This window comes from Taudactylus pleione, unplaced genomic scaffold (assembly GCF_031769625.1).
Source record: "Taudactylus pleione unplaced genomic scaffold, aTauple2 ptg000146l, whole genome shotgun sequence".
NCBI lineage: Eukaryota > Metazoa > Chordata > Amphibia > Anura > Myobatrachidae > Taudactylus > Taudactylus pleione.
The window spans coordinates 3,052,629-3,063,456 of record NW_028284548.1 but is presented as its reverse complement, the minus strand read 5'-3'; the positions used below and the strand labels follow the sequence as shown (position 1 = coordinate 3,063,456).

The window sequence follows — 10,828 nt, the reverse complement described above, 5'->3', positions numbered from 1 at the left end:
GCATCACATTCCGGGGCTTGGTGCACATGAGAAATGCGGTCAAACCAATATTTTGGGGATTTTACCACATTTCTTAGATTGCTGCATCCCGCCCAGTACCAGGTGTTGCAGGTCACCTCCAATGCAGAGCTCAATGCTAATTAAACATTAAAAACGAAATAATGGAAAACAGTGACCAGTATCCCAGAGGAAACCTGTCTTACATGGTGTAGAATCTGCACTATGTACAACTTCCTATTCATTGCATGAGGCATTTAAAGACCAATGAAGTCTTAGTATGCTCCAAGAAATTGATTTGTTATAATCATTTTACAGTAATCTGGACCCAACTGGCATCAATGAAACAAGCAAGGTACCAATTGAATCTCCTCCCTCTAGCTGCATTTATGCCATTGGAGGAAAGGGATTTAATACAAAGGAAAAATATAATCCAAGGTCAAACAACTGGATCTTTGTAGCTCCCCTTTCAAAAAGCTAATCTCCTGTAGTACATTAAGCTGCCACCTATGGAAGGAAAATCTATGTCACAGGAGGAGATTATATTACTGGCTGTTCAAGTACAAACCCAGCTGTGACCAGTGGTCAGAATGTCTTTATAAAGCCAGCTGGGGCCCTTCTTGTGACAATGAAGTATTGGATGTGTGAATATTATCCAATACAGTACTCAGGGGCGTTTTAAGAGAGGAGGGGGCCCGTGTGCACTCCCCGTATGGGGCCCCCTCCTCTCTTCCCGGTGGCCGGCAGCCAACTGACGCAGCTGGCCAGCCACCGGAGCATTAGTAGACTCTGGGTACTAGAGTGTGCTCGGAGTCTACTGTGCATACGCAGAACCCCTGTAAAATGGCTTCGGCTGCCATTTTCTGGTGTTCTGAGCAGCGCTGACACCCACAACGGGATCCACAGACAGGTAAGTTTAAAATAATATGGGTGCAGGGTGTGCGGTGCGGGGCCCCCCTGGACCTGCACACACTGCACCCATTATAGATACGTCACTGACAATACTGCTGCCAAGGAGTGGTCTCATTATACAACAACTTTTCCAGGCAGCAAGGTTCCCGTCAGATGAGCTGTGCTGGATGATACCAACTACAGCCTAAACCGGGAGACAACTGCACAGAGAGAAGTGGAAGAGTGATGCCTAAGTCAGCACTTGTCAGCGCAGTCCCCACCAGGGGTGTAGAATCCCTTTGCCCCATTGGTTTGAATCTGCGATGGACAATATCAGAAACATCTGTTTAAATTATTGCACAAATGTAATTTATACATTATCTGCAAAAAAATGACCTGAAAAAATGTTTTATGTGTTAATAATATTTAATAGGAATTTGGAGAGTGTAACATTTATTCCTACTTCTCGGTTCACTGTAGCATTTTAAGAATGGTGTGTTAGGAAGTAGTAATAGTGTGTCATCTATGTGAGTCACATTGTAAGGAAAATTGGGGATTCTGCTAACATTTGAAGGAGCAAAGGTGGTTTCCCATCTTGAAAAGTTGAGGAAAAAAATGCCTAAATCAGCCCCATAGTGCAACGATTGTTAATAAAAACATAGGTTATCGAGTTTGTGTTTTGTTTGTGTGTTTTTATGTGCTATACTCTGCAGCTGTGCTTTCCATGTAAGTATCTGTTCATCCACATGTTTGAAGAGATTCAAGTTAATGCTACATAGTGGAATTACGTCCCGTTAGTGGTAATGTTTGTCCTGGCTCATGTCTGCATAGCGGGGCAGAAAAGGTGTCCAGTTGAATGATTTTTTTTCTACTGTGCATGTGTCTAAGCTGCACCGTGCATGCGCCCAGAGTCTCTGCGCGTAGAGTCATAGTTGTTATTGACACGGTCTCAGAAATATTTTAAAAATCTACTTGGTGTTCCAGGGAGTGTTGTGGGCATGTTGCTGAACTGGTTGCAAACTCAGATGCACAATAGCTCACATTGGAAGCCATACGTATATGTCTTTGCATGGGGAAGCCTATATAACATACATCAAAGGGGTACTATGAGGGTGATAACAGAACAAAAGCATTTATACAATTATTTATCCACTGAATTAAGTATTTTTAATGCATTCCTCTTTTGAAAAAATTTTTTTTAAAGAAAAATCTGTTTCTACACTTTATTTAAAATGTACGGACCGCCCCCCCCCCCCAAAAAAAAAAAAAAATCACTGACTTTCATTTTGGCTTTCAGTTCACAGCTGATGCGAGAGTCAGTGAGCCTGCCCATGTATATACATAGCCGCAGACACTGGCCTAGCGAATCGTTAATGCTCACCACTCAGGCACGTATTGCTGGAGCAGCTGAATATTGCTCATCTGTCAAGGCGATATTTTTATAAAATACTTGTGATAAGTGATCACCATGAAATAAAATAGCGACCAAAATTCATGCTTATAATCGTGATGGTCTTGGCATTGATAAATAGACCCCTTATTTATGTAATCTTCTGACACTGAAACATGACAGGATTCATGGCATATTCTGATTTTAGAATTTGGGGTACTACTTGGAAAAAAGATAAGTAATAGAAAACTGAGCAACAAGTACACACTCTAGGCTGCCACCCAACCCGCACAAGGAAAAATCAATAGCACCTAAATGTAATAATTTCACTTTCTCTCCACCCCAATTAGCCCACCAAGAAATGAATAGTGTTTTTGGCTTCATAAACAGACCTTTAAATCTCTTGGATCTGTGGGAATAATGGATTGAATACATTTCTGTTCCATCCCCTCCTCCGAAAACCACAAGGTAAGTGGAACAAGTAATGAATCTTTACAAGAGCAATCAGACAAGCACTTAACAACCCTCTTGCAAAAACACAATAATTAATCCAAACACCAGGATAAATTGTGGTGAATATTATGGGCACCAAAACACTACAATTTGTTATTTTGACCCTGTGAAGAGATCTAGATTAAAAATTAAAAAGATTAGTGGGGTCATACTGTGATATGTGACAGGTTTCTGTGGTTTAAAGAACATAGTAAAGTGTGTAATGTTTTACAATTAGAGATACATAATGAATCTATGCTATTCTATAAATGAAGAGCTGTCTGTCTATTAACAGACACAAATTATCTGAAGATTGGAGAATGCTTATTGTCTAGACAAAAAATTATCTTATGTCAAAATAACATGACAAATACCTTAATACCGGCAGACGGCTTCCCGACTGTCATATCCCGGCGAGGGTGAAATGCCGGGTATCTAGATGTAGACGCCTGACATTTTCCCGACGCCGGGAGACCGGCGCCCGGCATCCAGATCGAAGGGATGCCGGGCACCGCAAGCGGACAGGGAGGGGGAGGGTTAGGTTTAGGGCACCCAGGGGGACTTAGGGTTAGGCACCCGCCCAGGAGGGTTAGGGTTAGGCTAGGGGGAGGGAGGGTAAGGTTTAGGCACCCCCCCGGGGGACTTAGGTTTAGGCAGCGGGGAAGGGGGAGTTAGGATTAGGCACTTAGAGGGAGGATTAGGGCTAGGCACTTGGGGGGGAGGTTAGGGTTAGGCACCCCTAAGGAGGGTTAGGGTTAGGGGGTTAGGTTAGGTTGGTCAATACTTATCTTAGCAACGATCGGGATTTCCAGCGCTGTCGGGCTTTCACTGCCGGGAACTCTGCTTTGGTCAGCCAGTTGCTGCCGGGAATTGAACCGCCATGTGGCCGGCGGTATTTCATACCGATTCCGTGACGTCAAAAGAACATGACAAATAGGAGCTCGAAAAAATGGCTAAACCCCCAGTAACGTCAAATATGTAATTGCATACGGTGTCTTTATAGCGCAGGGCAGCCAGGCACCATATACACACAGGGCCCCTAGTGGTGAAAGTTAAGGGGAGGCATGCGCATACCTGCCACATGCATGTCCCTGCCCGTGCAGCAGTCCGTGGCTCTCTGTGCCACAACACATACTACAACGCAGCCACTCCCACCCACAAATAACTTACCCACCTAACCATTTACCATGTTGTAATTGTATCCTGCTCCTCCTCATCCAGGAAATGTCCATTTCTTCCTGATGCATCCTGCGCTTGCATGACTGTGACACACACACGTGACACCTGATCCTGTCACTGCGCGTCATCGTGAAGCCCAATTTGACAGTGCTGTCAAATGTGAGAGCCAGGACGGAGAGAGAGAAACCTGAAAAGTTAGTGGAGATTTTCACAGAGGTATTTCAGACATGCAACACAGGCTGTTTTTACCTCCTTGTAAGAGATAGGAAAATAAGCACAGGTTCCTGCATTGCTGTCTACATATTAGAATGGGCATTATTATACTTTGCTACATTGACATAGTGGGCCAAGAGGTTTTGCAGTGCAGCGGCTATGACTTTTGGCACAGTCACATTAGTGCAGGGGTCTTCATCATGTTCCCCGCGGCCCGCCGATGGTTAGTGTAGTGCAGACTGCAGTGAGTGCGGCAGTGTATTTGTTTTGGCAGCCAATGAGAGTCAGACAGACTCATGAGCTCTACCTTCTGGCTCCTGCAGTGGGTGATGGGAGAGATGTCATGACGTCTCTCCCATAGTGCAGAGCGGGCCGGGAGGACAGAGGAGCGGACAGCAGCAGGCGCAGGGTTTCAGGTGAGTGGTGTTTTTTTGTCTTTGTCCTATATATGTAAGGAGCATTGCATAGGGGGGGCTACTACTGGGGGCACTATATAAGGGGCACTGCAGAGGGGGGGACTACAACTGGGGGCACAGCATGGGGAGACTACTACTGGGGGCACTGTATAAGGGACACTGCAAAGGGGGAGCTACTACTGGGGGCACTATATAAGGGACACTGCAGAGGGGGGGACTACTACTGGGGGCACAGCATGGGGAGACTACTACTGGGGACACTGTATAATGGGCACTGCATAGGGGGGACCACTGCTGGGGGCAATGCATAGGAGGGACCACAACTGGGGGCACTGCATAAGGGGTACTACTACTGGGGGCATTATATAAGGGGCATTACTAGGTGCACTGCATAGGGGGGCTACTACTGGGGGCACTGCATAATTGGGACCACTACTGGAACCACTACTGGGGGCACTATATAAGGGGCACTACTGGGGGCACTGCAGAGGGGGGCAGTTATGGAACATAATTAATGGAGGAGGAGAGACAGTTATGGGGCTTAATTATAATTGTGGGAGGAGGGGGGCATTCTGGGACCTAATTAAAAATGTAGGAGGGGCAGTTATGGTACATAATTGTGTGAGGAGGGGGCAGAGTCTAAATACCGCAGTATAGCTTAGTGGCTGTCGGGCTTGTTGAATTTTTAATGTGGCCCACACTGTCTTAAAGGTTGAAGAACCCTGCGTTAGTGAGTTATGCTAATGCCGCAGCAGATTCTCTCAATACTGACACTCCCACTTGCAGTGTCTTGAGACGCTGCATTTCTCCACAGGCAGGTGCAGTTTCTCCATTCGAGTTTGGCCTCCTGTGTGCGTGGTTCAGCATCTTTGGATGCAGCTACTTTCAGCGACACACCCTAGTCAGCTTAGTCATCCCTATGTTACTTCCCTGGAACATCCACTAAAAATCACAGACCCTACATCCGGTTCTGTACTGCGTCTCTAAGTGGTAACAATCGAGAGACATGCGCAGTGAGTCCACCTATAAATCAGGCCCGATGTCTCTGCAGCTCTCCATGACTCTCACTAAACTCCCACTCAGAACACTGGGCCTGATTCAGTGGTGGAGGTAATGCTGATGTTTGAAGAGTTGAGAGATTTTCATGTACTGTGAATACATCTGAGTCACACTGCAATGTGTCCCAATGGATTACCGATGGCAGACACAGTGAGGATTTGGACACAGAGGGATTGACAGTCAGTGAGCATTTGTGGGAGGTAACGGGGATGGAGAGTCAAATACAATTGTTTCACAACCGTTTGGGGGTAGAGTCTGGGGCAGATGTACTAAGATCTAGAAAGTGATCAATTGGAGAGATAACTACCAACCAATCAGTTCCTAACTGTCATTTTTCAAACACATGACAGTTTGGAGCTGAGTTTCTGGTAGTTTATTACTCTCCAAGTTATCACTTTCCAGAGCTTAGTACATCTCCCTTTCAACCTGCGACTGCGTCTGGGTATGCAGTTACAATGGCTCTGGCGGCTGACTTCCAACCTACATTCATAAGAGCCTGTCCAAAGAATCTAACACACCTTTTATCAGCCTCTCACAGGCTGTCTGTCAATTAAGGCTGCTCATTACCTGTATAATTACCACAGTGGTGTATACAATTATTGCGGCGCTTTACCAATAATCTGGTGATCAGCCTTATTTATTGTATAGTGTGTATGAATGATCTTTTCAGCGTTTCACTGATAAAACGGTTAGAAAAACATCCACAAAAGCATTTCTTCGATTATCTGATCTGTTGGTCAAGACCGAAAATCTTGGCCTCAATTTCCCAACATTGAGCAGTGGCCCTGATACAGAGCCAGACGCTCTGAAAGAGCGCTCGCTCTGAATCAGGGCGTTTTTTTTTGTTTTTTTTTAGCAGCCTCCTGGCCGCTCGCATAGCTGTGGGTGAACACCCACAGCTATTGCGAGTGGCCAGGATGATGGTTGAGCTTGCGACGAGACCCTTGTGGTAGGGTCTCGTGGCCACAAGCCCCAGAGAGCTTCTGGCTCTAATAGTGATGTCAGTGGGGCTGCCCACAAACGGCAGGCGTTCGCATGGGAAGGCCTCCATTCGTGAAGCCACCCCTACGCCACGCCTCCAAAATGGTGCGAGTTGTCGATCAAAATCGACAGCCGCCTCCTTTTGGTGCGAGACCTGGAGCGACGGAGCGCCTGTCGCTACCCGGGTGTCGCGCATGCGCACGTCGGAGCCGGCTCTGGCATGCGCATGGGCTGTGGCCTAACATCGACCCGCTCGCGAGCGCTGTGAATCAGGCCCAGTGTGTGGGAATTCTAATATAATAGTAACATTATATGCTTTATAATAGTATCTGATTAGGGATTAACTAAAATGTAATAAATAGATTATATATTTTTTTATCACAAAATTATACCCTCACATGTGTGCTGGTTTCTGTCTTTTTTATTTTACACATAGACAAATAAACACCTGTACTTGTTATTCTGCAATTGGACCTAAGCTCGGTGTGTGCTACTGTGCAGAGCTAATATTTGCTGTAGAAAATGTCAAACCTGTAGTTTGCATTACAAGGTAAACATTAATGGTTTCTGTGCCTTAATCAGTGTAAGCAGTTTTGCAATTGCTATGCTCTGTTGTGACAAGAAACTGAGCATTTCTACATCTGTTAATTAGCACATGGATTGTCACATTGTAAAAAACACAGTTGGTAAATATGTATTTCTGTATCATAAATCGTATACAGATCTGCACGCAAAATTGTCTGTACTTGAATGTCACAATATTATGGAACTGCACTTTTAATGCTGTCCTGCCACCAGCAAGGAGGTGCATTCAAAATAGTAATTTAATGAATGCATTCCTCAAGAATACATGGATATAAAATACGGTAGCAGCTACTGTTAAGTTAGGTTTTATTTTCCGCAGTTCAAGCTATAAACCATGTAGGAAGTTTTTCATGGTTTTAAAACGAATCTCTGTTATGATCCAATTAGTCTACTCATTGCAAAGACAGCCACATTGTGAGCTGTACCACTATTGATCAGTTACCACTTTCCAGTTCACTAGACACATGGTAGCAGAGTTGAAGGAAGTCAGCTTTGCATGCAGACCCTGCTTCTTTTCACACCGTGCATGCTCCAGAGCTAAGCGCACACAACACAACTACAGGTAATTCAGAACTGTATGTAATTCAATTGCATCGCTGCTTGCAGCTAAAGGGGCATAACAATTAAAAAAAAGAGAGGACCGTGCTTGAGGGTATAAAATCCACCAAAACTCAAAAACGAAATAAAACAATTTTCAGCTGATTGCTGGCATCTCAGTTTATAGCACAGAGCAGCTGACTTGGGGCCACAGAGCAGGAACCCGGCAATCTGCTACCCGGAGTCACAGAGGAGCTCACCAGATAACCGATCAATGGTCCCATGGGTGCAGGTACAGATGTCTCCACATACTGTACATCTATGCTCTATACATCTCTATACAGCGATACATCAATGCTGCATGTACTACAAGTCGCGTTACACACAACGCATCAGCTCCGTGCAACATTGTAATGCTGAGCGTCTTTTAGTGTGACTTTTTCCCTTACAGTGCGTCTTATTCGCAAAGTGATGTGAATAGGATGCACAATCAGCTTATGAATATACGCTTGGCGCTACCGAGTCGCATTGCTGTTTAACGTGATCAGCTTGTGGTCTATTTTTTTAGACATACAAGGCTGATCACAGGCGCTGGCTCCCGGCTCTGCTCTGCCTGGTCAGTAGTCAGTGAAACGGGGGAAAGCGCTTATAACCATCTCCAGGTGGCATTATTATCACAGGGCTTCCCCCATTAATTATAATTCAAATATATAATACATAATGATTATGTGCTCCCCACACCTTCCCTTGTATATATTTATTGATTATGTGGCCCACAGCCCTTATATATAATAGTTATGTTCCCCCACCTCTTCTCATATTATATATATATATATATATATATATATATGTATATGTATATATATATATATATATATATATATATATACAGTCAGGTGCATAAATATTGGGACATTGACAGAATTTTCATATTTTGGCCTCTATTCACCACCACAATGGCTTTGAAATGAAACAAACGAGATGTGCTTTAACTGCAGATTTTCAGATTTAATTTGAGGATAATTACATCCAAATTAGGTGAACGGTGTAGGAATTACAACGGTTTCTATATGTGCCTCCCACTTTTTAAGGGGCTGAAAGTAATGGGACTATCAACTCAAAAGCTATTTCATGGACAGGTGTGGGCTATTCCCTCGTTATTTCATTATAAATTAAGCAGGTAAAATGTCTGGAGTTGATTCTAGGTGTGACATTTGAATTTGGAATCAGTTGCTGTCGACTCTCAATATGAGATCCAAAGAGCTGTCACTATAGTGAAGCAAGCCATCATTAGGCTGAAAAATCAAAACAAACCCATCAGAGATAGCAAAAACATTAGATGTGGCCAAATCAACTGTTTGGAACATTCTTAAAAAGAAAGAACGCGCCGGAGAGCTCAGGCAACACCAAAAGACCCGGAAGACCAGGGAAAAATACTGTGGTGGATTACAGAAGAATTATTTCCCTGGTGAAGAAAAACCCCTTAACAACAGTTGGCCAAATCAAGAACACTCTCCAGGAGGTAGGTGTATATGTGTCAAAGTCAACAATCAAGAGAAGACTTCACAAGAGTGAATATAGAGCGTTCACCACAAGATGTAAACCATTGGTGAGCCTCAAAAACAGGAAGACCAGATTAGTGTTTACCAAACAACATCTAAAAAAGCCATTACAGTTCTGGAACAACATCCTATGGACAGATGAGACAAAGATCAACTTGTACCAGAGTGATGGGAAGAGGAGAGTATGTAGAAGGAAAGGAACTGCTCATGATCCAAAACATACCACCTCATCAGTGAAGCATGGTAGTGGTAGTGTCATGGCGTGGGCATGTATGGCTGCCAATAAAACTGGTTCTCTTGTATTTATTGATGATGTGATTGCTGACAAAAGCAGCAGAATGAATTCTGAAGTGTTTCGGGCAATATTATATGCTCATACTCAGTCAAATGCTTCAGAACTCATTGGACGGCGCTTCACAGTGCAGATGGACAATGATCGAAGCATACTGCAAAAGCAACCAAAGAGTTTTTTAAGGCTAAAAAATGGAATGTTATGCAATGGCCAAGTCAATCCCCTGACCTGAATCCGATTGAGCATGCATTTCACTTGATGAAGACAAAACTGAAGGGAAAATGCCCCAAGAACAAGCAGGAACTGAAGACATTTGCAGTAGAGGCCTGGCAGAGCATCACCAGGGTTGAAACCCAGCGTTTGGTGATGTCTATGCATTCCAGACTTCAGGCTGTAATTGCCTGCAAAGGATTTGCAACAAAGTATTAAAAAGTGAAAGTTAGATTTAGGATTGTTCAGTTTGTCCCATTACTTTTGGCCCCTTAAAAAGTGGGAGGCACATATAGAAACCGTTGTAATTCCTACACCGTTCACCTGATTTGGATGTAATTACCCTCAAATTAAATCTGAAAGTCTGCAGTTAAAGCACATCTTGTTTGTTTCATTTCAAAGCCATTGTGGTGGTGAATAGAGGCCAAAATATGAAAATTCTGTCAATGTCCCAATATTTATGCACCTGACTATATATATATATATATATATATATATAAAATGTATAAAAAATGTCCGCACTCACCAGACTTGTTAGAAGCAATAGTATTTACTCGCAACATACCTACAGGGTACATGTGCAGGGTCGACTTTTCGGTCCTTAACAAGACCATTTTCATGACCAGTGTTCAGCAGTCAGAGGACCTCATTCAGAGATGCTCGCAAAATGTGAGTGCTCGCTCTGAATGAGGGCTGCCGTATTTAAAACATGATCCGGCCTCCTGGCCGCTCGCTAGGCTGTTACCACCCACAACCTTAACGAGCGGCCAGGATGATGGTCGCGATGGTCAAGACCATCGCGACCATCGGGGCTTGCGACGAGACCCTTGTGATAGGGTCTCGTCTGCCGCAAGCCCCAGAGAGCTTTCGGCTTTAATAGAGCCGGAGGCTCTCCCACTGACATCACTGGTGACATCACAAACGGCAGGCATTCGCTTGGGAACGCCTCCATTTGTGAAGCCATCCCCCGCCACGCCTACAAAACGGGTCGAGCTGTCGATCAACATCAACAGCCACCCCTTTT

The 10,828-nt window shown here is 44.3% G+C and overlaps 1 protein-coding gene and 1 pseudogene across 8 annotated transcripts in view; one reads left to right on the top strand and one right to left on the bottom strand.

Annotated features, from left to right (window-relative positions):
• NTNG1 (netrin G1) overlaps nucleotides 1-10,828 on the bottom strand; it is a 381,653-nt gene that overhangs the window by 294,835 nt on the left and 75,990 nt on the right. The window lies entirely within an intron of this gene.
• Nucleotides 148-645, top strand: LOC148522338 (kelch domain-containing protein 7B-like; annotated as a pseudogene).